Below are 26410 nucleotides of genomic sequence, written 5' to 3' on the forward strand. Positions count from 1 at the left end.
GATTTGATCTGACTTGAGCTTTTACAGGTATGTGCATGCTCTTTAACTGCTTTGAGTTTTTAACACACAGCTGTCCTTCTCTATGGTCTTTTGGAAGCTGGAGAGATGGCTCAGTGGTTAAGAGCTCTATCGGAGGTCCTGAGTTCAAATCCCAGTAACCACATAATGACTCACAACCACCTGTAATGAGATCTGATGCCCTCTTCTGGTGTGTCTGAAGACAGCTACAGTGTGCTTACATATAATAAATAAATATTTTTTAAAAATTCTATGCTTTCTTTGTAATTGTTCACTGCCTCTACTGACCAAGCCAGCTCAGTCAACTGGGTCTCGAGGGAGGGAGGATTGAAAAGAAAACGGTAATTAGACGACATATAACATGACTCCAGCAAGTGCTGAGGCTGAAGCAAGTTTATTTTTCTCCTGTCTGCTTTTATACCATTCTAAGTATAAGTGCAAAGAATAAGGTCAGTTCTAGGTCAAGGAACAAACAAGACAATAAAGTCCTGTGGTATTCTGGTACTTTCCAAGATCTTGAGCCAACTTCCTTGTCCTAGCCCAATGTCAAATTCCTGCCAAAGCCTACTTCCTTGTCCTGGCTCAATGTCAAATTCTTGCCAAATTTCTAGAAGTGGCCCCCAAAACTCCACACTACACTTTCTGACCTCCCACCCTCCTGCAGTAGTCCTCAAGCCTTGGGAAGAATATATATGGTATATATGTTCTGTTGAGAGAAACATTCTGCATTCCCTTGTTCTCTGTACCTTGACTAGTTAAGGGTTTTTGTAAATTGCTCTCTACAATAATTGGAAGCTTCGAGGTTGTGGGTTGAATGCAAAGTTTATTTAGCATGCAATGCATTTAGAATATAGTAAACATTTGAGAAAAGAGCCTCCTAATAGCTGAGGTCAAACTGGATAAGCTACACATAGAATAAAATGATTTTTTCACCCTGCATAAAATTCAACTCCGAATGTACTAAGAACTAAGACCATTGAGCAATAGTTTTCAGCTTGTGGATTGTAACCCTTTGTGTGCATATCAGATATTTTATGGTATGATTTACACTAACAATTAGAGTTAGGAAATAATAGCGAAAATAAGTTAAACGCTTGGGTTACCATAACACAAGTGACTGTATTAAAGGGTTTCAGCATTAAGAAGGTTGAGAACCAGCCCAGCACTGGTGGCGCACGCCTTTAATCCCAGCACTTGGGAGGCAGAGGCAGGCGGATTTCTGAGTTCAAGGCCAGCATGGTCTGCATAGTTCCAGGACAGCCAGGACTACACAGAGAAACCCTGTCTCAAAAAAAGAAAAAAAAAGTTGAGAACCACTGCCCTAGAGGATAATTGGAATTTTTTGGCACAAGAAAGGGCTTCTGAATAGGACCCCCAAATAAGCACAGGTACTAAGACCAACAAGTGCACAAAACTGAACTCTAGATAGATGACAGACTTAAGACCTAATACTCTAGGGAATACGCTTGGACTAATTGGTCAAGGAAAGGATTTTGAACAGTACTCCAATAGTGCAGGCATTAAGACCAACAATAAACAGACCTCATGAAACCTCCAGTACAGCAAGGGACAGTCTACAGAATGGGGAAGATACATATCAGCTATCCATCTGATAGGGTTAGTTTCTAGAATATACTGTAAGACCCCCCCAAAACCGAGGGTGTCCCAGCACCCCATGCCTCGGAAGGCGACACCCAAATCACTCTTGAGAAATGGTCTTGATGCAATAACAGGATTTCTTTATTCCAGAATTCCACAGCCGTACACCACGCAGGGGTAGAGGACTGTGGACCCCGAGTGCCGAATTGTGACAGCTTTTATAAGTTTACATTAAAGCCCTTGAATCACAAACCAATCATTTCTTAGCATGGAGAGCCCGCGAAATGTGAGCCAATCGATTTGTACCACTCAATAGTTTTTAGGCCAATCAGTTTAAATTATCGGAGCCCTCGCTCAGTGGACCAATTAGTTTCCTATTTTCTTATATGTCTATAGCTGCGTGAACTCCTGGATAGGGGTAATGGTGTAAGCAGTTTACAGAAGCAAGATAAGCTTAGCTCATTTCCAGTTACCTTATGGGACCAGGATCACCTATTCAAGGCCTTTTTGTTAGCTCTAAACAAAGGGCGGGCTCTGGACTGTGACCTTTTACCTAGTTTCTAACAAAGAGCGGGCTCTGGAATATGAAGTGTTTGGGGCTCCTTAGAAGGCTGGAGTTAGGCTGTATTTTCTGTTCTTTCAATACAAAGAACTCAAGAAACTGAGAAATTGTCAAGAAAACCCAATTAAAAAATAGGACATGGAACTAAATAGGTTTTCAAAAGGTGACACCCAAATCACTGAAAAATGTTTTAAAGATGTTCAACATCCTTAGCCAGAGGAAAATGCAAATTGTTGAATGGTTTCTTTATTAAATGAGTCAGCAATTCAGCTATTAAAATACTCTCTGTAAATAGTACAATCCAAAGACAAAATAAATGTACTCATACTGAAAACTAATAGTAGGAAAATATTAGGTGGTTGTTTTCCCTATTTAAGTCATTATATTTCTAGAAGAGCAGAAAAATGTGTATATACAGTAAATACACCAAATTGGCTGAGTCAGCATTTGGGCAACATTGCATGGGGTGGCATGGTGACACTTGGTCAAGTGCACATGTGTTTGGGATTAAAGCTGCAGGGAAGTTGTGTAATACAATAGAACACTCAGAAACACTGCCTGATTTGCTGTACATTGAATTAAAAAAATTTTTTTGGTTGCGGTGCATTTGGAAAACTTTTACTCTTGCAAAATATTTTGCACTAGTCTCCTCTTCTAGAGACTAGTGCGAGGGGTCTCATGCAAGTTAGATAAGCACTCTACCACTGAGCTATAGTCTCAGCCACTCTCAGTAGAATCTTGTCTGGTTTTAGCATCTTTCTCAAACTTCATCAGTGAAGATGAGTTGTTAGCTGGTTGTGTCGAGCCTTTTCCCTACTCTCCTTTTAGCAAGGAACTAGGGCTAGTTCTTCACATTCATAGCTTGTGTTAGTTTTTCAGCAGCCAGAGGGCAGCAGTGGATTCTGTGAGTTTGAAAGGCAAAGCATTTTGTAGCCTTTTCACCAACACCTTGTTAAAAGCTTCAGTTAAATGATGGTGGGGTCTTAGAAATGAGCAGCAAGCTATGCATGTGCTTACTTTGTGTGTGGTTTTTTTTCAGGTACCAGGGGTTTTAAGATATATGGGAGTTTATTTTTATAGAGAAGAGGATGGAAGCAGAGTTCACATTTTAATTGTATTTCATTAAAACCTCTAGACGGATTTTATTCACTGCTAAGAGAGCTCAATAACAACACTGTTTTAGCTTCCAAGGCAGAGATTATTCTACAGACACATGACTGAACCTGTTCCTTGTTTTTGTTTTTTCCCTTCAGTGGACATTAGGCATTTTGAGTCAGGCTCTCATTGCTTTTTTCTTACCACTAGAGCCAGGCTAGTTCAAGGAGACTACAGGTGCACATGAGAATTCCCCACACTAGTCTATTTGAAGGTGCTATGCTAGCATGACTGCAAGTCAGTACTTGACTGGGGACAATCATCTTTAGCTGCGAGGTGATGATTTGCTGTGTAGAATTACTGGTCTTTTAAAGACACCTAAATTATAGGTGAAAGTTGTGTGCCTTACTAGCAATAAGTGTAAATGCTGAGTGTGTTTCTGGTGAGGCAGTGCTGTAAGAAGGTATAGGGTATAGGGGCACGTGTGATTAAAAGTGCTGGAAGTGGTACTTTGATTTTAAAGTGCAGTTAAGAGGAGGCTTCCAGCAGTTGTATATCCAGTGCTACAGCCATTGTCTACACAAACTAGTATTTTTTTTAAAGATTTGTTTTATTTATTCAGCCACTCTGGAAATCAGTCTGGAGGGTCCTCAGAAAACTAAACGTGACACTACCAGAGGACCCTGCTATACCATTCCTGGGCATATACCCAGAGGATTCCCCAGCATGTAATAAGGACACATGCTCCACTATGTTCATAGCAGCCTTATTTATAATAGCCAGAAGCTGGAAAGAACCCAGATGTCCCTCAATGGAGGAATGGATATAGAAAATGTGGTATATTTACACAATGGAATACTACTCAGCAATTAAAAGCAATGAATTCATGAAATTTGTAGGCAAATGGTTGGAACTGGAAAATATCATCCTAAGTGAGGTAACCCAATCATAAAAGAATATACATGGAATGCAATCACTGATAAGTGGATATTAACTAGCCCAGAAGCTCTGAATACCCAAGACACAAGTAGCATATCAAATGACACCCATGAAGAAGTAAGGATAGGGCCCTGATCCTGGAAAGGCCTGATCTAGCATTGTAGGGGAATACCAGAACAGAGAAAAAGGAGGGAGGTGATTGGAGTATGGGTGTAGAGAAGGCTTATGGGACATATGGGGAGGGGGGAACTGGGAAAGGGGAAAGCGTTTTGGAATGTAAACAAAGAATTTAGAAAATTAAAAAAAAAGATTTATTTATTCTGAACACTGACAGTACACTAAAGCTGTCTTTGGACACCCAGAAGAGGGCAGCAGATCTCATTACAGATGGTTATGAGCCACCATGTGGTTGCTGGGATTTGAACTCAGGACCTTCAGTTCAGAAAAGCAGTCAGTGCTCTTAACCGCTGAGCCATCTCTCCAGCCCCAAGTAAGTAGTCTTTACAGCAGGGCATGCATACCCTGAGTGTGAGCTGTGCTCTGCTAAAGAGTTTTGTTTCACAACGTGTTTGTACTATAAATGGCATGGGTAGTTAGGTAGTTTTAAACGTATATGTTTGCATTGAGGTTGCGTTTAATGTGCCTTACTTAAAAAGCAACCCCTGATAGTGTATAGCCACAGCAAACACATTTCTGTGCATGCCCTCCTCTCTCAAATTCTCTGTACCCTACAATGTTAACAGCTCTATTGCCCCAGTCACTTGATCTAGGTAGACTTTGAACTTGAGATTTTTCTCTCTTTGTCATGCCTAGTTAACTGAGCTTTTCCCCCCTTCTTAAAATATTCTCTCCAATCTATGGGCACTTTCTCAGTTCTCATCTGCTTTCAAGCTGAACAGTTCCCTTTTGCATCTTTTCTTATTTTACATTCTTCCATCAGCTCTCCACATTACAGCCAGAGAGGTAAGAAAATGTATATGTTAGGAAACTTGAAACATACCAAAAAAAAAAAAAAAAAAAAAGATAAAGGGCATGTTTCTTCATCACAGCATCAGTAATTAACAGCTCGTATCAACTGAACTGGTTATTTTGAAGCAAAGGGAAAATTATTTCATCAGTGAATAGTCCTCAGTCTGTGAAGAAATGTGTTTTAAAAATATAAATCTCAAGCTGGGTGTGGTGGTGCGTGCCTGTAATCTTACATCCAGGAGGCCGAGGAAGGAGGATTGCCAGTTTAGGGCCAATTTGAGTTACGTAGGTAGACTTTCAGGAAAAGAATACTTATACATACACGCACAATACTCTAGCTCAAAATCCTTCAATAGCTCATCTCTTCCATACAGCCTTTAGTCTCCCTCTAAAAAGAACATCGAGAAACATAGTTCACAAGTCATGCAATGACTCTATGCTGTGTAAGCGTTAGACCAGCACCTGGCCCATTAGCAAGGTCTCAGTGAGTGTTAGCCACCATCCCTGTAGTGAGGTAGATGCAAGATGATTGTCTGCTCCCAAGCTTGGTAGAAAGCCAGTGACTTTTCCTATCCAGCTTTCTCTCTGTGTGCTCTGTGTGAGGCTTGAGCTACTTTGTAATCTCCCTGCAGAAACCTAGCTGGTTTCCCCCTGCGCCTTTGTTGTGGTTCATCTATTCTGACATTTTCTTTACCTGCTTTTTAAATACCCACACAGAGAGACTCAGTAGGAACTCCTCACCTAAACCATTTTGTCCAAATGATAACCTAGATGGGCATCTACTGTATAACACCTTTACCTTTTATTACACTTATAGGTTACCACTGGATATTACTGTTCATAACTGAATAAGTAGAAAAATGCTATCTGGTGCTCTACTCTGAGCTGTGGTTTTGATTCTTTCTACTGTAAAAAAGGACAAAAGATGTCATTCATGCTGTCTCTATGAAATTTATTCCTAGGGCTGAAGAGATGGCACTTACTCCTCTTGCAGAAGACCCAAATTCAGTTCCAACCACCCGTGGCTAGCCCCTCCCAACACCAGCTCTATGGCTCCAACACCTCTAGCCTCCAAGGACACCTGCATCCAATCCCCCATCACATAATTAAAATGAAAACAAAGACATTTATATTAGTTCCTTAGGAAAGGCAGGAATCCCTCTTCCATGTTGGCGTTATGGTTTTAACATATTTCTCTTTTGCTAGAATTTTGTTCAACTTGGCTTCTCTAGAATCTAACATCACAGTTGGTCCATGTGTTAAATATTTATTTTTATGAGTTCAGAAATGAATTTTATTACACACAGAACAAAGGTATAGGGTATAGGGGCACATGTGATTATGGGCACATTTTCTGAATCAAGAATCTTGGCTGACACTGGAGTTTTGTTCTGCTTCCAGATGTGTGTGCCATCTTGGAGATGTGTGTGTGGGAGTAAAGAAGCCTCTGAGGACTGTTGATGCTTTATAACAACAGCAGGATGGAGTGCCTGGAACTGGGACAATTTTAAGGGCAAAGCTGGAGAAAAGAGCTTAAGAAGGAATGTTGAGAAGAGGGGCACTGTACTGTAGGTAGCTGGAGGCAAAACTGGAGTCAGTTTTAAAAATAGATAAGTTGAAAATGAACTATGAAACTGAGTCAGTCAGCAGCTGGGAAATGCCTTTTCTTATTGACATACAGGTAGCATAAAATTCCCTCATTGTTGGACCTGTCTCCTTTTCAGAAAGCTTATATATGGGCTTGGCATAGTAAAGCCAAATTCTCAGAAATTCCATTGAAGTTGTTTGCTGTTAGTTTTATACATGCCTGTGTTTTCTTTAATGCACTATCCTCTGTTTTGTGTTCTCATTTGGATTTCTAGACCATCTATCCATCCACCCACCCACACCCATCCATCCATCTATCCACCCATGTACCCATCCACCCACCCACCCACCTGTCTATCTGTCCATCCATCCATCCATCCATCCATCCATCCATCCATCCATCCAACCACCCTCCCACCCACCCACTTGTCCATCCATCCACCCACCCACCCACTCATTCATCCATCCACCCCTCCACCCATCCACACATCTACCCACTGGTCCATCCATCCATTCATCCATCTATCCATCCATCTATCCATCCATCCATCCATCCGTCCATCCATCTGTCCATCCATCCATCCATCCACCCATCCATCCATCCATCCATCCATCCATCCATCCATCCATCCACCCACCTACCCACTATTCCATCCACCTAGTGAGCATCTATTGAGCATTTATATGTTTATATCAGGCATTGCTTTCCTTGCTGGACCCCAAGCACTTGTGGGAGGAGGGAATACTGCTAGACTGTGTATACGTTGGATGAGTATGGGGAATGGTGAAGGGCTGAAGCCTCTGGGAACATGGAGTGAGAGAGAGCTTGGTGAGCCTGGGGGGATGGTGTCAGAAAGATTCCTCAAGCAAATATTTAAGCCTGGCCCTCAGAAATGCCATTTATTTCCAGAAACACATTTTTAGATATTCAATGATAACATCTCTCACTTAAAACAAACAAACAAACAAAAACAATCAACAACAACAAATCCAGGCTGGAGAGGCGGGAGGGTTAGAACCTCGAGGCCACTCCCAGCTTCCCAGTGAGTTTGAAGGCAGCCTAGTTTATGTGAGGCTTTGTCTTGAAAACAAATTAAGAAAGCTGAGCACAGTGACACACACTTGTGATTCCAGCCTTAGGGAGATGAGGACAGGATGGGCAGGAGTTCAAGTCCAGCCTTGTTTACGGAGTGAGTTTACAATCAGGCTGGGCAGGGGGCTGGAGAGGTGGTTCAGCGGTTAAGAGCACTGACTGCTAGAGGTCATAAGTCCAATCTCCAGCAATGACATGGTGGCTCATAACCATCTGTAATGGAATCCAATGCCCTCTTCTGGTGTGCCTGAAGACAGCTACAGATATAATAAATACACCTTAAAGAAAAAAAAAAGAAATCCAAACAAATAAAAATACCACCACCACCAACTATAAAACCCAACCAAGTGTGACACTGTGTCTCAACTGTAGTCTATGATGACTTACCTTATCAACAGAGATACGTGCACACATTTGCCCCTACCCATAAGGTCATGCACTTGAAGAGGCCATGGTAGTCTACAATCCTTAGCTCAACAGTTTTAATGAATGAGAACATAGAGTCTCAAACACATCAAGTGAAAACACCCCACATTTCCTTCCATTATAGGATAAGTCTGGGAGCAGGAGCAGCACTGGCTTGGGGATAGAGGAGTGTTTAACCCTGTCCTTGTCATCTCTGTCTTCCCTGTGGCTTTCTCTATGTGCTCTCTGGACTCTCCTTTGCATAATGAGAGACTTCCACACATTTAATCTTTATTTTGCATTTTATTTTTATTGTTGTTCTTTATTTGGAGCCTAGGGTCTGCCCTGTAGCCCCTGGATCCGCAAGGGATCTGTTTCATCTTTCATGGCTTCCCCACCCCACTGCAGTTTGGTGACAGAGAAGTCTACCTTGACTGGTTTACTCAGTTTTTGGGGATCAAGCAGAGAGAGTTGCCCATAGACAAACGCCCTTTCACTGAGCTGCATCCCCAGCCCTCTCTGCACTTTTACATAGAACTGTAATAGTAATAAAGCTTTGGAAAGGACATGGAATAAATAATTGCTTTCTTTCCAAGTCTGGGATAACTGTTCTCATTATAATGTTGCCACAGTTATAAGGTAGTTAGCTCTGGGTCCAGCACCAAGTGAGATCTTTGTGTTTGTTTCATTATTGGTGATGATCCGGAAAAGACTCTGGCAGTCTATCACACATAATATGTGCGGCATAAATGCTAGATCCCTTTAGATCCCTTCCTCTGTGCCCTTTGATCAGGCAAGGTTAGAGATCAGGCAATGCTGCTGAGAACCTTGAAGGTCCTCTGGCCTGATCATACGGATGCATTCTTAAAGGCTACATGGCTTTTCAACAACAGAGCTACACTTGGGATCCAGGTCTTGGCCTTTGAACTTAAATGTCTCAAGTGGCATGTAGGTCCTTTATCATAGCGTCCAGTACTCTTGTGGGGACCCGCTGTGAGGCCCACTGGTTTTCATCACTAGCAGGCGACAAATGCCTTGGGCCTCTGCATTTAAACAGTTCTTCTTTTTCTTACAAAAGTACACTGTCTCCCTCGATCTTAGGAGGTCCCAGCACTCTCTTGTAAAGCCCTTTTGCTGGTTAAAGCGCTATTGCTGGTTGTCTGTTAGGGATGGGGCTGGGCAGAGCACTGTGCTTCTGGTCTTTCCCAGAGTCTGTCCTGTCTACAGGGTTTGGACATTGTGATAGCTAATCTTTGTTGTCAAGTTCTTTATATCTAGAGACAACTAAAATACAAGCCACTGGGCACTCCTGTGAATAATTATGTATGTATATGTGTATGTATGTATGTATGTATGTATGTATGTATGTATGTATGTATGTGTATGAATATATATTCATATATATATATATGATAGACACTTTCTGAAATTGTTCCTTCACTTTGTAAGGATATAGAAATTAAAACCAAAGTTCCTTCAATATAATAATCAAAATATCTTACACCTCTCAAGCTTTGGAGGTCTTGAAGCATCCTATTTTCTTTGCATTCTTCAGGAGAATTAAACCATATATGTCAAATTAATTTTTTACTTCCTCCCAAATAAAATTCCCATCATGGCATATTATAGCTCTCCTCAGTCTGTAAAGAAAGAAGAAAAAAGTAAACTTCTCATTAAAAATATTTATCTAATGTATAACTCATAAAATTAAAGACAGAAAACATTCTAGAATGCTTATAAAGTATATAGACCTATGTAGATTTTTTTGTAACCTTATGTCCCATAAGCAGAAATTGCTTATAATGTGCATGAAGTTACACTTACTATTTAATACTACATTAGAAATAATTTTTTCTTGTTAGGAAAGTTGGACACCAATGAAGGATCATATTGTTGGAAAATACTCTTCGCAATTTCTTTTTTTTAACCTTTTATTGATTCTTTGTGAATATCATATCACCCACCCCATCCCATCCATCTCCTGCCCCTCCATATCTGCCTTATGCCCTTGTAACATCCTCCCCAAGAAGACCAAACAAACAGAAAAACCAAAACAACGACAAAAACCTAATCCCCCCCAAACAAACAACCATCTTGCCATGGAAGCTGTAGTGTGTCACCGTGTGTCCCACAGTATTGCCCTTTTGCCCAAACAGCTTTACTTGCAAGTGTTCATTGCAATGAGTCACTGGTGTGGTTTGAGGCCTCTGGCTTCTGCTATACCATCAGTACTGGATCCTCACTGGGACTCCTCTTGATATCCTGTTGTTGCCCTGTGTCATGGAGACCCTGCAGCTTTGGATCTGCAGGACTGGCCCCGTTCTGCCTCCAGCAGTTTATAGAAGGGGTAGATGTTCGGGTGGGCCAACTCAAAGCCCTGGATCTAGGCTTGGATGGTAGCTGAGTTGCTCAGCCCATGAGCTCTCCTGTGGCAGTGCCACCAGTGCCAGCTCTCTGACTCTCACAGCCTGTGCCACTCTCTCATGCTGCCCGGGTGAGGGGCGGGGCCAACTTTGCACAGCCTTTGGACATAAACATAGCACCAGGTGGCAGCTCAGACATCTGCTTGGCCTTTGGTGGAAACATGGGCCACAGATATTGACAAGGGTCCAGGCTTCTGCAGGTCCTGTCACCTGGCCATGGACTCAGACACGGCTCTTGGTGGGACCACGGCCTCAGGTGGTGGTACAGGCTACTCAGATCAGGCTGTTCCTCATTCCCCTTGTGTCTCCAGTTTCACCTCCCTGATTCTCCCTCTACCATCTCTCTACCACTCACTTGCTCATCTGAGTAGCAGACAGGTCTCTGGGTGCCTTCTGCCCCACTCACACCGTATGAGGGCCCCTAACGTGGGTGGGCCTCTTCTGCTGGCAGCCTAGATAAAAGGACATGGGACAAAGAAAGTGCTTTTGCATGCTTGCCTTAATTCTTGCTGCCGGAGTCATTTACCCTGTTGTGGTACTAGTCTTTCACTGATGGTAGAAGCAGCTTCTCCAGGCTTCCAACATCAACTGAAAACCAGCAGCCTCCAGACCTTCAGCACCAGGGTGGGGTCATTGAGACATCCAGCCTTGCAGACTGAGCAACTACCAGAATGCCCTCTCTAGAATGAGATATCCACGGTTAGAGTATGAGGCGCGCGCGTGTGCGCGCACACACACACACACACACACACACACACACATTCTGTCAATTCTGGTCTTTTAGGGAACCCTGAGTAATAAAGACCTATGTCCTTGGGTCTCCCTACATCTCTCAGTCTTTGGAGATGTTGAAGTACCCCATTTGCTTTGCATATGGGAGAATTGTCCTCTAGGTATCGGTTGGTACCCATTGCACGTGTAATTTTTAGTACACATAGGGTGATTCTACAGGTGAGCTATACCAGAGTTGAGGACATGGAATCTGGAAACATTTAATTTGGGGTTCATGTCAGCCTTAACTTGGGAAAAATCATTTCATCTCTGCAAGCCCAGCTTCTCCCCTGGAGAATGGGAGAACAACAGGCACTGCATAAAGCCCACAGCCCACTGAGTGGCTCATCGCAAGCCTTTGGTGGCTCCTCCAATACTTATTGCAGCCTTGGGAGTGGGAGGGAGTGGATGCTATTAACCCTTTTATACCCCTGGGAGCTACGGATTTCAGAAATGTTAAATGACTTGATCCGAGGTCACAAAGTCAGCAAATGGCAGTCAGGACCCCAGATGGCCTCTGTGCCCAGTGATCCTTTCCCTCCCTCTCTCTGTGGTCTCTGAAATGAATGATATTTCCCTTGGGAACCTGCCTGCCTGCCTTTCATGTTTGAGTTTGTTCTCCTTTTAGCTGCAGCGCCTTTTGTGAGAATTGTGCCTGGTCTTAGTCTATAGGGACCCTCTACCTGTGGCTGTGAGGCCAGGACAGGAACAGACCTGCCAGCAAGGCTCAGGAGGGCCACTCAGCCATGGTTAGCTTGGTGGGCTCCACTCATGCTGGTCTGAGCCGTCGACTGGGAGTTAACTTAGTCGTCTACGGAGCAGAATTAACTTCGGATCTCTTCAACTTGAACTAAAACCAGTTATACGTTTATGCATTTGAAAACTGAAGAATGAATTAATTTTATAAAAGGCATTATAATGTATATAATACTATTGAAAAGATATTAATGAAGTTTTGCACTATTGAACCCAATACAAAAGATAACTTCTCATGCATGGCCCTTGGGTTTCTTGCTTTTGTGTGTTACCAAGAACAGTCCATTTTGTTCAACAAAAACACTAAGTTCATTCTATTTTCTGTCTAATGGATGGCAGGCAGTAGCTAGTTTCTTATGATCTCTTCTCTGGAATATTAATTTTGTAAGTGAAGGGATCTTTTGTCTGTTTGCCTGGGTGATGCTGGGGATACTTCTGAGTCTCCTTCACTATATCTGATATGGTGATAATTATCTCGTATGTAGAAGGAGCTCACTGAGATGTGAAGGGCCTTGTATAATATGGTCCCCTGTCCTTTGGTAAATGCTTTGCCAGCATGATTTCATCTATTTATTTTGAATCTTGGGCCTCACATATGCTAAGCAAGAATTGCTAGCCCTTGGGAAAAAATCTTTTTAAATGCCATGTTTCTACCCAACCATCATCACACTTATCTAACCTTCATCATACTTCTTATTTTATCTGTTCTTTAATCTGTGTGACATATGGATCTGGTATAACTTGAACTGTAGACAGATATTGTTAAATTGGTTGACAAAAAGGTCTTATCAGTTTCTGTTCTCATCTACTCCATGTGAAGGGCTTCAAAGTATCATAGCATACTCAAGTACACCTTACCATTTTTAAATTGAAAAAAAAAAAGTCAGATATAAAACCCCAGGAATCGCATGTATATAATTTCCTGGGTTGTCCTAAGATGAGAACCCAAACTGGGGGGCTGACTCTCACTTACCTTCAAAACTGGCCACATCCTCTGTCCCAGTCTGATGCCTTTAAAAAAAAAAAGAGTCTCATTTCATGTATTTATTGTCCATGGTACCATGTTATATAGGGACTGTTTCGGACAAGTATATATTGCTCACTGAGCATAGGACAATGCCTTTTCTTTCCCTACATGTGATCACTCTCCTGGCCTCTTGTATTCTCTTTCTGATCTTCAGAGTTTCTAAAAGCAGGTGTAGTGGCTCGTGCTTAGAATTCCAGCGATTGGGAAGTTGAGGCAGGAGAATTGTTGTAAGCTCTAGGCCAACCTCGACTATGTGTGAGACTTTCTAAAACAACAACAACAACAACAACAACAACAAAACCAAACCAACAAAACAAAAACCACTCACCCATCCATCCATCCAATTGACTAAACAAAATCAGGTTTTCAAAAATCCAAACAGGTATCCCAAGCTACTATCATTTAATATTAATCCATTTGAAAAGGAAGATGTATCTTTGTTTTTTCAGTCTGGGTCTCATGTAGCCTAGGCTAGCCTCAAACTCACTATATAGCAATATTGGTGACCTTGAAGTTCAGATTCTTTCGTCTCCACCTCTCAACTGCTGGTGCTACAGGAATATGTCAGCATTTATCTCTTGATAAATGATAATATCTCTATGTCTCTTCTTTCAGTATGGAAATTTCAACTCATTTTTCTTTTTTTAATTTCAGGGTTTTTTAAATTATTATTTCATTATACATGTACAGCATGTACTGTGATCTTGCTCATAACCCTCCTACTTGGCTGACTCCCTACCATAAACTTCTCATCCTATCCTACTTCCATTCTTTTCTCTCTCTCCTTCTCCTCCTCCCCTCCCTCCCTTCTCTCTCCCCCTCTCCCTCCTCTCCCTCCTTCCCTTCTCTCTCCCCTCCCCCACTCCTCAAAGCACACCTCTCCCTGTGCCCATGCTTTGGTCAGAATAGCAATGCTTCCCTCCCTAGGCCAGACAGCAACAGACTTTCATCCGTCTAGGACAACATCATTGTGCCATTGGGAAAATGCGCTCTTTCCTGTAATTGTGGATTAAATTCAAGTTCCTCTTTGGTGTCTGGAATGTCTGTGAGGGCTGGAGAAGAACCTAGTGCCTAGATTTTTTTCTCTTGAGACTTCACCAGCTACAAAGACCTACATAGAAAAATCACTGCTATATGCATACTTTGCATATCTCCACCATTCTCATTTGTGTAGAGGGCTTGTCTGCATGCCCTCATAGACACCTACTTGCCTTTATTGGAGCCAAGGAGTTTATTTAAAGACCTCATTGTACCCCGGGGTCTTTCCGTAATCTTTGGGCCATGTACAGCTGTTGACCGTGTAAGCAGACTTTTATTGAGCACTTATTAATGAATGTGCTAGGTACTGTGCTATGTTTCAGGTGGTACTTCATTTATTTCCCACAGCACAGTGAGTTGGGTATTACTGCAGATGAGGCTCTGAGGTGCTGAACAGTTTTTGTCTAGGTCACAGTAGCAGTTAAGTAGCAATTCCAGACCCATACTATGGGGTGTTAAAAATGTCCAAATGTGTGTTCCCAGAATCTGTATCTTAGTTCCTGAAATCAGGCTCTGGGATGGAGATCAGCACGCAGATCTGTGGGTGGACTGGAGATCCACACTTGTGGAAGGAACTAGCTGATAGAGCTTCATGAAAATCTCAGCCAACCCTAGGGAGGCTAGAGGTGGGAAGGCCCTTCACAAGCATCCTTTATTGGAGTGTGGGAGCCAGAGGAAGGAGAAAAACCTAAGGCAGAGAAGTGTTCTGGGTAGGTGGTGGTGCCCCATGACTTTAATCCCAGCACTTGGGAGGCAGAAGCAGGTGGATCTCTGTGACTTTGAGGCTAGCCTGCTCTACAGAAGAGTTCTTGGGTAGCCAAGGCTATACAGTAAAACAAGTGGGGGCTATACAGGGAGGAACAAGGTTGGGGGAAAGATGAGATAGAGTGTGTTTTGGGAGAGTTTTCTGGAATTGGGGGACATTTGGGGAGTGGTGTGGAAACATAGCACAGTAAAAACTTCCTGGAATCTATGAAGGTGATTCTAATGAGGACTCCTAGTAATGGCCAATATAGAGTCAACTGGCATCTCTCATGGCCAGGCAAAGCTTTCACTGGAGAGACTGGGTGGCATTCAGTTGAGTTGTTGACCAAGCGGGTCCCATGAAAACCTGGAAACAGCCTAGGCTGATGCTAAGACAAAGGGTGGCTCTCTGAAAACTGACATGGCCAAAGACGATATCCACACAGCTCATTGAACTAGTGCTTACATGGATGGAGTCCTCACCCCATGTTCAAGTCTCTTTGGTGGGGGAAGGTACTCTGCAGGCTAGCAAAAGAGAAACATGGACCCCAGCCCAGCCGCAAAACCTTCCACCTACAATCTGTCCTGCCTGCAAGATATGCTAGGGAAAGAGTAGTCCAGAACTTGTGGGACTAGCCAATCAATGTCTGATTTGACTTAAAGCATGCTCCAATGGAAGGAACCCATAGCTGACTCCACTGCTTGGATAACCAGGAACCAGAGACTAGATAGCACCGAGACCTAGGGAAAAACCAAACACGACTGGCCTAAAAAAAAGAATCAATAGAATGACGCTAATGTTATTCTGCTACACTCATGGATCAGTGCCTTACCCAGTCATCATCAGAGAGGCTTCAGATGAAGAGACCCACAGCCAGACATTACATGGGGAGAAAGTCTAAATTGGAGGTCTCCATCAAATCCCTCCTCTCAGAGTTCAGGGAAGCCTGCAGAAGAGGAGGCAGAAAGATTGTTAAGAGCCAAAGGAGATGGAGGAGGATACCAGAAAAACATAGCTCTCTGAAACAACGAAGCAGGGCACATATGTGCTCACAGAGGTTGGAGCAGCAGTCGCAGGGCCTAAATGGGTCTACATCTAGTCCTCTGTGGGTGTAATGTAGATATTACATCTAGTCCTCTGTGGGTGTAATGTAGATATTACATCTAGTCCTCTGTGGGTGTAATGTAGATATTAGCTCAGGATTTTTATGGGAGTTCTGATTTTGAGAATGAGTGGATCTCTGACTCTTTTTGTTTGTTTGTTTGTTTGTTGTTTTGGAGACAAGGTTTCTCTGTATAGCCCTGGCTGTCCTGGAACTCATTCTGTAGACCAGGCTGGCCTTGAACTCAGAAATCCCCCTGCCTCTGCCTCTCAGAGTGCTGGGATTACAGGCGTGTGCCACCACTGCCCGGCTGATCTCTGACTCTTTTGCCTGCTCTTGGGACTCTTTTCCTCCTGTTGGGTTGCTGTGTCCAACTTCGATATGAAAGTTTTTGCTTCTTCTCATTATATTTTATTTTGTCATATTTGGATGTTATTTCTTAGAAGCCCATTCTTTTTAATTGAGAGACAGAAATGGTGTGGATCCAGAGGGGAGTGGAGGTGGGGAGAAATTGGGAGGAGTGGGAGGGAGGACTATAATCAGGATGTATTGTATAAGAATCTATTTTCAATAAAAGAAATACAAATAAAAAATGTATTGTGCCAGAGATTAAACCCAGAGTCTCTCGCATGTTGTGCAAGCACCCTACCGCTGAGCTGCAGTCCCCACATCCCCCCACCTTTAAGGACACCTCATCTCCTTCGTGATAGCTCCACCCACATGCTCTCAGGAACTCCCTCTCTTAAAACTTCCACATTGGGGTGTTGGAACTTCAGCATATAAACTTGAGGGTGGGATACAGTCAACCCACGATGAACCTGAGTTCAGAAACAAAGGCTCGTATGTGTGTGGTTGGATCCGACTTGTAAAATTTTCCATCACTCCCGGTTTATTCTGGACTCTCTACCCTCCTTGCTCCATACCAAGAGGAATGAGTCCAGCACTGGACTGAAGGAAAAAGAGAGGAGCAAAATCTTAATCCCTAGAACCCTGGTATGTGAATGGGTTTGGACATCAGGTTTTAAAAAAGATAATTAAATGAGATCATGTGTGTGGGCACTAATGACTGGTCCTATATAAGAAGAGATCTGGACACAGATACATAGGAGATGATCTCGGGAGATATGGCCACAAAGGGAGACCTTGGAAGAAATCAATTCTGCCATCATCTTGATTGTTGTCTACCATCCAGCACTGTGAGAAAAAAAATATTTTTAAGTGACCCAGTCTGGTGTTTTATAGAGATAGCCGTAGCAAACTACGCACAGTGGTCATTATTTTCTTCCTTAAGTAGGTTCTAAACATATATGTATGAGTGTTAGAAACACTTATTGAGATCCACATATGAATAGAATTGAGCTGCACTTGCAGCTCAGTGGTAGAGGGCTTGCCTAGCAAGTGAAGGGCCCTAGGTTGAGCCCTTAGCACTGCAAAAACCAGAATTCCTGACTTGTGAGAAGCACAGCAACTGCACAGGGGCTGCCTCATAGCACATCTCACTGGATCTTCTAGTTTTAGAGACTTGGATGACAAAGCCTGGGGATTTAAGGTTTCACAGCAGAAAGCAGAGAATTGGACAATGGTTCCTGAATGCAATTCTCCAATCTGTCTGGGCAGTGTTAGCTCCTTCTGCTGGCGTCTGCCAGCCTTGGCATATTAGCTAATGGGAACAAACTCCTTTGGACCTTTTAAAGCTCTGACATCAAGTCTTTACTCTGAGAAGTCCGGGTCCTGTTCCTCAGAATGCAGTAAGTTTCAGTACACATCATCTTTAAAGTATGGGGAAAAAAAATTTCTTTCAGCAACTTCTGGATATTTTCAAAGTTGGAGAGAATTCATTTGGGGAGTTCTGAGGACCCATGTAGTACCTACTCCTTAGTTCCTAGGAAGCCCAGGTCTCCTCACTTCTTGCTGGGTCCCATCACTCACGTCTCATCCCATGATGGGGAGGTATTCTGCTTGTCCCCAGTCAGCCAATGGGACAGCTGCGCTTGGTTGGAGGAAGTTTGTGTCTGATAAACCCTGGGGTGCTCATGGGAAGAGGAGAGTAGGTGGCAGGTCTACTTAGAGAGGCACAGCGAGTACAGTTGCCTCTGATATTTGCTGTCACTCTAAATCCCCTCAAGGGATCTTTGTCTCAAGAGGACACCTTCCTAGGGAGATGACATCTAGCTCAGAGAACCAGTTGAGGCTTCATTTGTCCCTCCTTGAAATTAATAATTTCTGATTCCCAAGGCCTCCAGAAGCTACTTAGGCTAGATGCACTGGGAGGAGAAGGGTCAGAACGGGAGGGAGGGTTCACTGGACAAGGGAATGTGGAGTGGAGCTGGTCTTTCTTCTGTCTGGAGCAGTTCCCTTCTCATGTTTCATTATCAGTTGAAATATAGGAAGAGTAACTAAAAAAGAAAGAGAAATGAGCAAAACAAACCAACAAACATAAAACTTTAAGAAGTAAAGGCAAAAGGAAAGCAAGGAGAAGAAAGATGGTGTTGATGGAACACTTGAAGTTTTCCTGAATTTAGTCGATCTGGATTCTTCCCGAGTGTCTTAGTATGAGTTCTGTGATTATTTTCATTTTTGAGGTGGGGAGGGGAGAAAGAGAGACCTTCTGAGGTTAAGGATCTTGCCTGACTGCTGAGATTAAGCACTGTGAGAAGGCAATCTTCATGTTCTTCTAATGTCTACCAAACACATCCCTCAAAATCAGGGCTCAGTGAATTATGACCGACAGGCTAAGTGCCCCGCCCCGCTCATGGCTTGCAACCTAGATTAGCTTTCTTTACTGATTTAGTGGCTTAAAGAATTATGACAACAACTTGGTTTCATGATGATATGAAACTCAAACTCTGTGGTCTATCAGCAGAGTTTGACTGGGACACACAGACCTGCTCATTCCCTCACAGGTTAATTAGGGTGGATTTTTGCTCCATTGCAATGGAGCTGAATAGTTGCAGTAGAGACCCTATAGCCAAGAAACCAAGATGTTTATTTCCAGGCTTTTAGAGAAAAAATTTGCCAAGCTTATTCACGCTAACACCTGGTTATCCTGAATGACAGGAAAAGCTGGCTGAGTACAGACATGGATGCACATTTTATTGATAAACAACTTTGGTAGATATAATTAAGTATTCACAATTTTAGAAACATCAAATACTGTTCCACCACCACTCAAGAATGGTCCCATAGGGTTCTGGCATTTATAAGCCTTTACTCTGTGCTGCGGGAGGGATCGCTCTGCCACATCAGTGACTTGCCTCTCAGGTACTTAATATTTTCAAGAAAACACCAAGGATGGCATTTGGGATATTCTGGAATAGCTTGCTTATTTCTTTGTCTCTTGATTATTATGTGCATAATTACTGTAAAAAAAGGAGAACAAAATGTTGATTATTCCCAGGGTTTCTCAGTTCAGAATTTGTAGATGTTTGAATTATTGGTGGTGGAATAGATTGTATTTGTTCCTTTCAGGTAAACAGAGGCAAAGGAAGTTACATGTGCAGATGGTGGCTAGGTCACTGTTTTTTATTGAAATGTACTTTTGGTGGAATACACACACACACACACACACACACACACACACACACACTCAAAGCTGCATTAAAATTTCAATTCAAGAATATTTGACTTTCTGTGATGAAAGTTCACTGACCTGACAGAAAACTATTTGGAGAACGGAAGAAGGAGAAGCTTCTATTCCTCAGTGTTCTTTTTGGTCCATGAAAAAGTTCCTTGTCAGTTTATGTAGCCATTTCCTTCTGTCCACTGGTGCTGTCTCGATTTTTAATGCCTATACCTCTAGCATTGCCCTGCCTCACCTTTCAAGGGCTGGGATTACAAGCAGGTGACATTCTGACTCATAATTTATATGACACTGAAGATCAAATACAGCCCCAAGGGCTCTGTCTTAATTTTTCATTTTTATATCCAAATATATGTATGTGTATGTGAATGCAAATGTGAATGTGTATGTGTACGTATATGTACATATGTATATATTTGAACACATTTATTCAAGACTGTGCCTACCCCACAACTGATTTTTTTCTAAATAGTTATTGAATGAATGGATGGGTGATGGATAGATTCATAAGGCTATGGGGCTGTGTCAAGGAAAACACCTGAGCTGAGGGCACCAACCCTTTCTCTTATGGATGAGTTTGGTGGCCCTTGGAGAAGTAGGCACAGCAAAGCACTATAGGCAGAGAAACATGTCAGAAAGTAAATGTGAGGATTGGAGATATTTATACATTTTAAATGTTTTGACTTTTTGTTTATTGGTGTCTTGCCTGTAAGTACGTCATTCCAGGACATGTGTGCAGTGCCGGCAGAGACCAGAAGAAGGTGTTTGGTCTCCTGGGAACTGGAGTTACAGATGGTTGTGAGCTTCCATGGAGGTGCTAAGACTTGAACCCAGGTCCTCTTAAACACTGAGCCACCTTAAGAGCTGTGGCATCTCTCCAGCCCCTACTATTTTTATATTTTTGAGACAAGCTCTCCTGCAGCCCAGGGTGGTCTCATACTTGCAATGTAGCCAAGGATGATCTTGAACTCATGATCCTCCTGCTGCACTTTCCAAATGCTGAGATTACGAGAATGTGCCTTTATCATTCATGATTCATACAATGCCGAAGATCGAACCAGTTCCTCAGGCATGGTAACTGGGCACTCTACCAACTGAACTACATCCCCAGCTGCAGGGATTGAAGCTTTAAAAGGATTCAAAGCAGGATGGTTCATGCCTGTAAATCTATCACTTGGGGTGGGGTGGGGGGCTGAGGCAGGAGGATTGCAAGTTCAAAGCCAGCCAGCCAGCCAAGATGTGCCCCGTGGTGCATGAGCGATGCGATTTATGATAAGGGTAGTTTTCTGATTGAACTTGAAGCCCCTTCATAGTAGAGCCTGTGGCTGGTGTAAACCAGATCAAAATCTAATGGGTGGGAAGGTCATATAACCCTTAGAATGGGGTTTATTTGTATCCTTTTTTGCTAAATGCGTATGCTCTAAATATTCGTGTTGTTACTCCCAGGTTAGTGCTGTTACCATCCTTTGTCAGAGGAGCTTCTGGCAGCCGTGGTGGTGATTAACGTGGAGCTTCTTCAATAGTCAATGTGCCAACAGTAGGTGATCATTGTGTGCAAAGACCTAAATGGGACGTCTATTCTATCCTCTCTGAGGTTCAGGGAGCAACAGGGAGAAGGGATGGAAGAGATGGAGTTATGATGGGGAGGTGCGCTGAAGAACCACACCATCCAGACATGAAAGGACCCTGAACTTAAGAACTCACTGCATCTGTGTTTACCTGTACAAGACCTGCACAAGATTGGGCCTGTCAACAATTCATCAGGGACAGAGAAAGGACTTACGTAGCCCCAGCTCGCCCCTTGAGATAATTATCAGCATCTGGGGAGATGGTACCATTTTCTTCAGCATACTCCTTTATTCACAGGTTGGCTATATCAAAACATCCTTCCACTTATGTCTGCTCCAGCAAAACATCCTGTCACCTGTGTGCCCCAGCAAACCATCATTTGACATAACTGACTTTCCAAAGAAACTAGAAATTTCCACTTCAATAAGAGGCAACACATCTCTGCTGGTTGTGACAAGGACTACCTATGTATGTGGGGTCATGGCAGAGTGGTGTGTGAGGAAGATGCCACTTCTGTTTATAGGGGTAATAAAATGCATACAAGCTAACCTTATGATTCATTTGAATCAACAATAGAGTGTGCCTTCAAATCTGGCCCTTTCTCCATCACTTTGTAAGTTTTCTTCTGGGAGAAAAATCCCTGCCCCCCCTTTTTTTGTTTTTTTTTTGTTTTTTGTTTGTTTGTTTTTTTAAATGGCGGTAACCTTACAGAAAATTCAGATACTTTGTATTCCTGTATTCTGGCAATTCAGACTGTCTAGGAAATTATTATATTCTCACATGCTTTGCAATCCCTCTCAGAAACCAGAATACTCATGCTTTCTGCTATACGGCTTTCATTGATTTCTTCTCCTTTTTCCTCCTCCTCCTCCTCCTCCTCCTCCTCCTCCTCCTCCTCCTCCTCCTCCTCCTCCTCCTCCTCCTCCTCCTCCTCCTCCTCCTCCTCCTCCTCCTCCTCCTTCTTCTTCTTCTTCTTCTTCTTCTTCTTCTTCTTCTTCTTCTTCTTCTTCTTCTTCTTCTTCTTCTTCTTCTTCATTAGTGTGTGTGAGAGCGAGAGTGAGAGAGCTAGTGCACAAACTACTGTATGATGTGCATGTGGAAATCAAAGGTCACCTTTGAGGCGATGGTTCTTGCCTTTATATCTATTCTTGGGGTTGAACTCAAAGCCACCAGACTTGCATCTTTGGGCACCAAGTGCCTCTACCTGAGGAGCCATCTCACTGGCCCTATTCTCTTATTTTAAAGTCTTTGTGGTGCAGGAAGTTGAACCCAGAGCCTTGCAAATACTCAAGGTACATGGAACTTCAATCTCAGTCCCCACAGGTCCTCCGTGAAGGACGGAAGAAATAGAGTTCTGACCTTAAAGTATGCAGGGATTAAAATCCAAAGGGCCAAATTAGTTCCCTAGGCCCAGACGCAAGGTGTGGCTGAGATGGGGCCAAGCAGAGTACATGAGAAGCTTCTGGAAACGGGGAGAGAATGAATACCAAGAAAATTCCAAGGCACTGGATGAAAGTGGGTCTGTGGATCAGAGTGGATCTTTGTGTAGGAGAGAAAGTTGGCCTATACAGCTGAATCTAGAATAGGTAGCTATTTCTGGGTGTGGCACTCACTATAGTCTGTGTTTGGTGCACACTCAGGGGAGCAGTCATGACATCTGCATGACCTGAAGGATTGGGTGGGGTTCGAATGAGATTGTAGAAGGTGGCTTTTGTCTGCCATGAATGCCGGGAAGGAGTGGAACCAGTGCTTCCTCCCTCTGTGACGTGTCACAGGATGAAACACCACCCTGTGCTGTGCACAAGGCAAGGGCCAAATCTAGTGAATGGCATCACCAGGCATCCTTGGCCCCAAAGCTAAGAGTCAGTGTTGGCACTTGCTTCTGCTCTCCTCGGGTCACCAAAGCTGTCAAGGATGCAACCGGACTAGCTCTGGGTTTGGTTCATTCTTCCCAACCCCTATCCTGGGCCACTACATCTCCTTTTCCTAGCATCCTGTAACAGCCTCTGGTCTGCTCTCCCAGAATTTCCTGCCTATCCTATCCTCCACTCTATACCCAGAGACTTTTTCAAATGCAAATCCAATATGTCCCCAAGCTCCAACTTCTGCCCCATTCCTTCCATTTCACTCTAAATGTTTTCTCCCCATTCAGGTCAGGCCCTTGTGCTATTTACTATCAAAGCACCATGTACTACTATTCCTTCTAAGCAATTCTCATGGTTTAAATTATACAGTTCTTGCATGCGATTAATAGATTAATTTCCTTCTGCTCACCAGGCTCTAAATTCCACAAGGAAAAGGACAGTGTCTATTTTTTGCTCACCCATGACCATGTTTCCTAAGCAACCAAGACAGCTTCTAACTTGGTACCTGGCAAATGAGTAAATAAATAAAATCAATCCATTTTGGTGAATGAAGGACTTGGCACGTAAAGGGCAGGGAATAGCAAGTTACTGCTGGGTATGGATGGAAGGAAATACGGAACAAGAGATAATGCCAGGTTGAGACCTCTTCTCCTGAAAGAGCAGAGAGACTCAGTTTACAATCATTTAACTTAGAAATACCAGCCAGTGGCTGGGGAGACGGCTCAGTGGGTAAGCTGGCTAGGTTTTTTTTTTTTTTTTTTTTCCTTTGTCGATTTGATGCAGAGTAGAGTTATCTGGAAAGAGAGAATCTCAGCTGAGAAAATGCCCCCATCTGGTTGGTCTGTGGGAGACATTTTATTGAATGATTGATGTGGGTGGGCTCAGAGCATTGCAGGTGATGCTACCCCTGGGAGGGAAGGTGGTCCTGAGTTGTATGAGAGAGCAGGATGAGCAAGCCACGAGGAGAAAGCCAGTCAGAATCCTTCCTCCGTGGCTTCTGCTGTAGTTCTTGCTTTCAGGCTCCCGTCTTGAGTTCCTGCTCTGATTCTGCTAGTGATGAACCGTGATCAGGATGGGAAATAAACCTTTTCCTCTCCAGGTTGCTTCTGCAATGGTAAGAGTACTTGTTCTGTAAGCATGAGGACCTGGGTTCTAACTTCCAGTATACACACACCAAAGGAAATGGTGGCATGTACCTGTAACCCCAGCATTGGTCAGGGGGACAGACAGGTAGCTCCTAAAAGCTAGCTGGCTAGCCATCTTAGCTGAAATGGTGAGACTGTGGCCCACCCAGTGACCCCTCTCAAGGAAATGAGGTGAAGACTGACAGAAGACACCTGGCATCCTCCTCTGGCCTTCACACGGGGGCATGGCTGTGAGAACGCTTATGGTAATGTGCATAAGCGTATCCACTCCTCCCTTCCCCATGTTCTGTTTTTCCAAAATGTTTCCTCAAGCAGGTGTAGTGGACAAAACTGCGATTCACCCAACACACACACACATACACACACACACACACAAACACACATACACACAGGTTGGGGGAGAGAGAGAGAGACAAAGAGAGAGACAGAGACAGAGAGACAGAGAGATAGAGAGACAGAGAGACAGAGCAGGCAGCATTTGGAAGGCAGGTGAATCTCTGTGATACAGCCTGCTTGGTCCAATGTAAAAATTATCTTTTATTCTCCTGATGTAATTGTCATCTCCGAAGATTACTGACTCCATCTGCTAACCTAGACCTAGTTCTGGAAGCTTCTACCCTCTGTACAACTTTATCTAGGCTTATAATGTTTTCAGCTTCTGAGATTCACTGCTGAATAATTATGCTCACCTTTTCTAGCTCTTTCTGAACTCTGGCTGTTCTGACTCAAACTCCTTTCTAAGCTGATTCAATCTGGCTTCTCTCTCAGCCTCTGAATTGTTCTGTTTGGCCTCAAACTAACTCTAGGACTTGGTTCTGATCTTCTGGCTTCCTATTCTCTGGCTCATTCTATCTTCACCTGTGTCTAGCTTGTTCTCTCTAACCTGTCTCTGTACAACTGTCCCAGGAAAACTGCCCTCTCTCTTCTCTCCCTTCGATGCTCTTTCTTAAGTAGCCTCTTTTCTTTCCATTCTCATGAGAGTTGGGCATATTCTATCCTGCTTTTTTCCCATTCCTCTCTTTGTCTGCCACTCAAGCAGTTTCAAATATGGGTGCTTCCCTCTACAAACTAACTTCACCTTCATTGTTTGGGATTAAAGGTGTGGACTAAGGGAGTGTCTATGTGCCAGTTAAAGGGATGAAAGGTGTGTTTTCAGGCCGAGCCACACCACAAGTAGAAACAGGTTCCCCCCCCCCCCCCCCCCAGTAAACAACACAAACTCCCAGTTCATAGTGTGATCAAATATCCTGCAACTGTCATTGCAGCAAGTTCCAGGCCAGCAATGGCGACACAGTGAGATGATCCCCGCCCTCCAACCCCCTACCAATCCTCAGGTTAAACAAAAGCAAACAAGAACAGTCCAAAAACAAAATGGCTCCTCTCCAGGCCAAAAAGAACAAACTAGACATTGCAACACACAGCAGGAATGCTGGCTGGGTCTGCACCGAGGAAAGGGAGCTTCCTGGTCCACTCGGTACCTTTGTGAGTTTGAACCCAAGGAAGCTGTCTCCGGGTGCTTTCTCTGGAAAACTGCTCCCCGTTCCTTTGTATCTGTAGGGTGTGGTGTCGTCCGAGCAATTGAATGGACCCTACAGTATGGATGGGGCCAGTGAGGCAAGCACAGTAAGGATGAAGGGATGACACACGTGACCTAGCACAGCGAGCCATGTGCACATGTGCATGTTTCCTACTCTTGCTTTTCTTAGCTGTTGCTTGAATTTGCCCTCATCTGCCTATTTGCCACAACAAGACGAGACCAACATTTGGTCTCCAGAGCCACTCGGTGTGCTCCCGTTCCTGCTCTTACAGCCCTGTCATTCTTTCCAGAGCACTCTTGGGCAGAAGTGAAGGGGAGAACTCTGTCGCTTGGCACAGACAGGGTGGCGGGAGGATGCCAGGCTCTGAAGTCAAGCATAGTTGGGTTCTGATCACAGCTGACTGGATACTCTGCTCTCTGAGCCATCACTGTGTCATTTGTGAGGAAGGATAGAGAGAACGCCCTGGAAGGACTGCTAGAAAGACTGAACACGTGAGGTAGCTGGACATCTGTGAGGACCCATTAGGATTTGCTTCTTTTTCTGTCCTGTCTCTCCTTTAGGAAGCAGCATGGTACAGAAGATAG

This window comes from Apodemus sylvaticus, chromosome 10, assembly GCF_947179515.1.
Source record: "Apodemus sylvaticus chromosome 10, mApoSyl1.1, whole genome shotgun sequence".
Lineage (NCBI taxonomy): Eukaryota > Metazoa > Chordata > Mammalia > Rodentia > Muridae > Apodemus > Apodemus sylvaticus.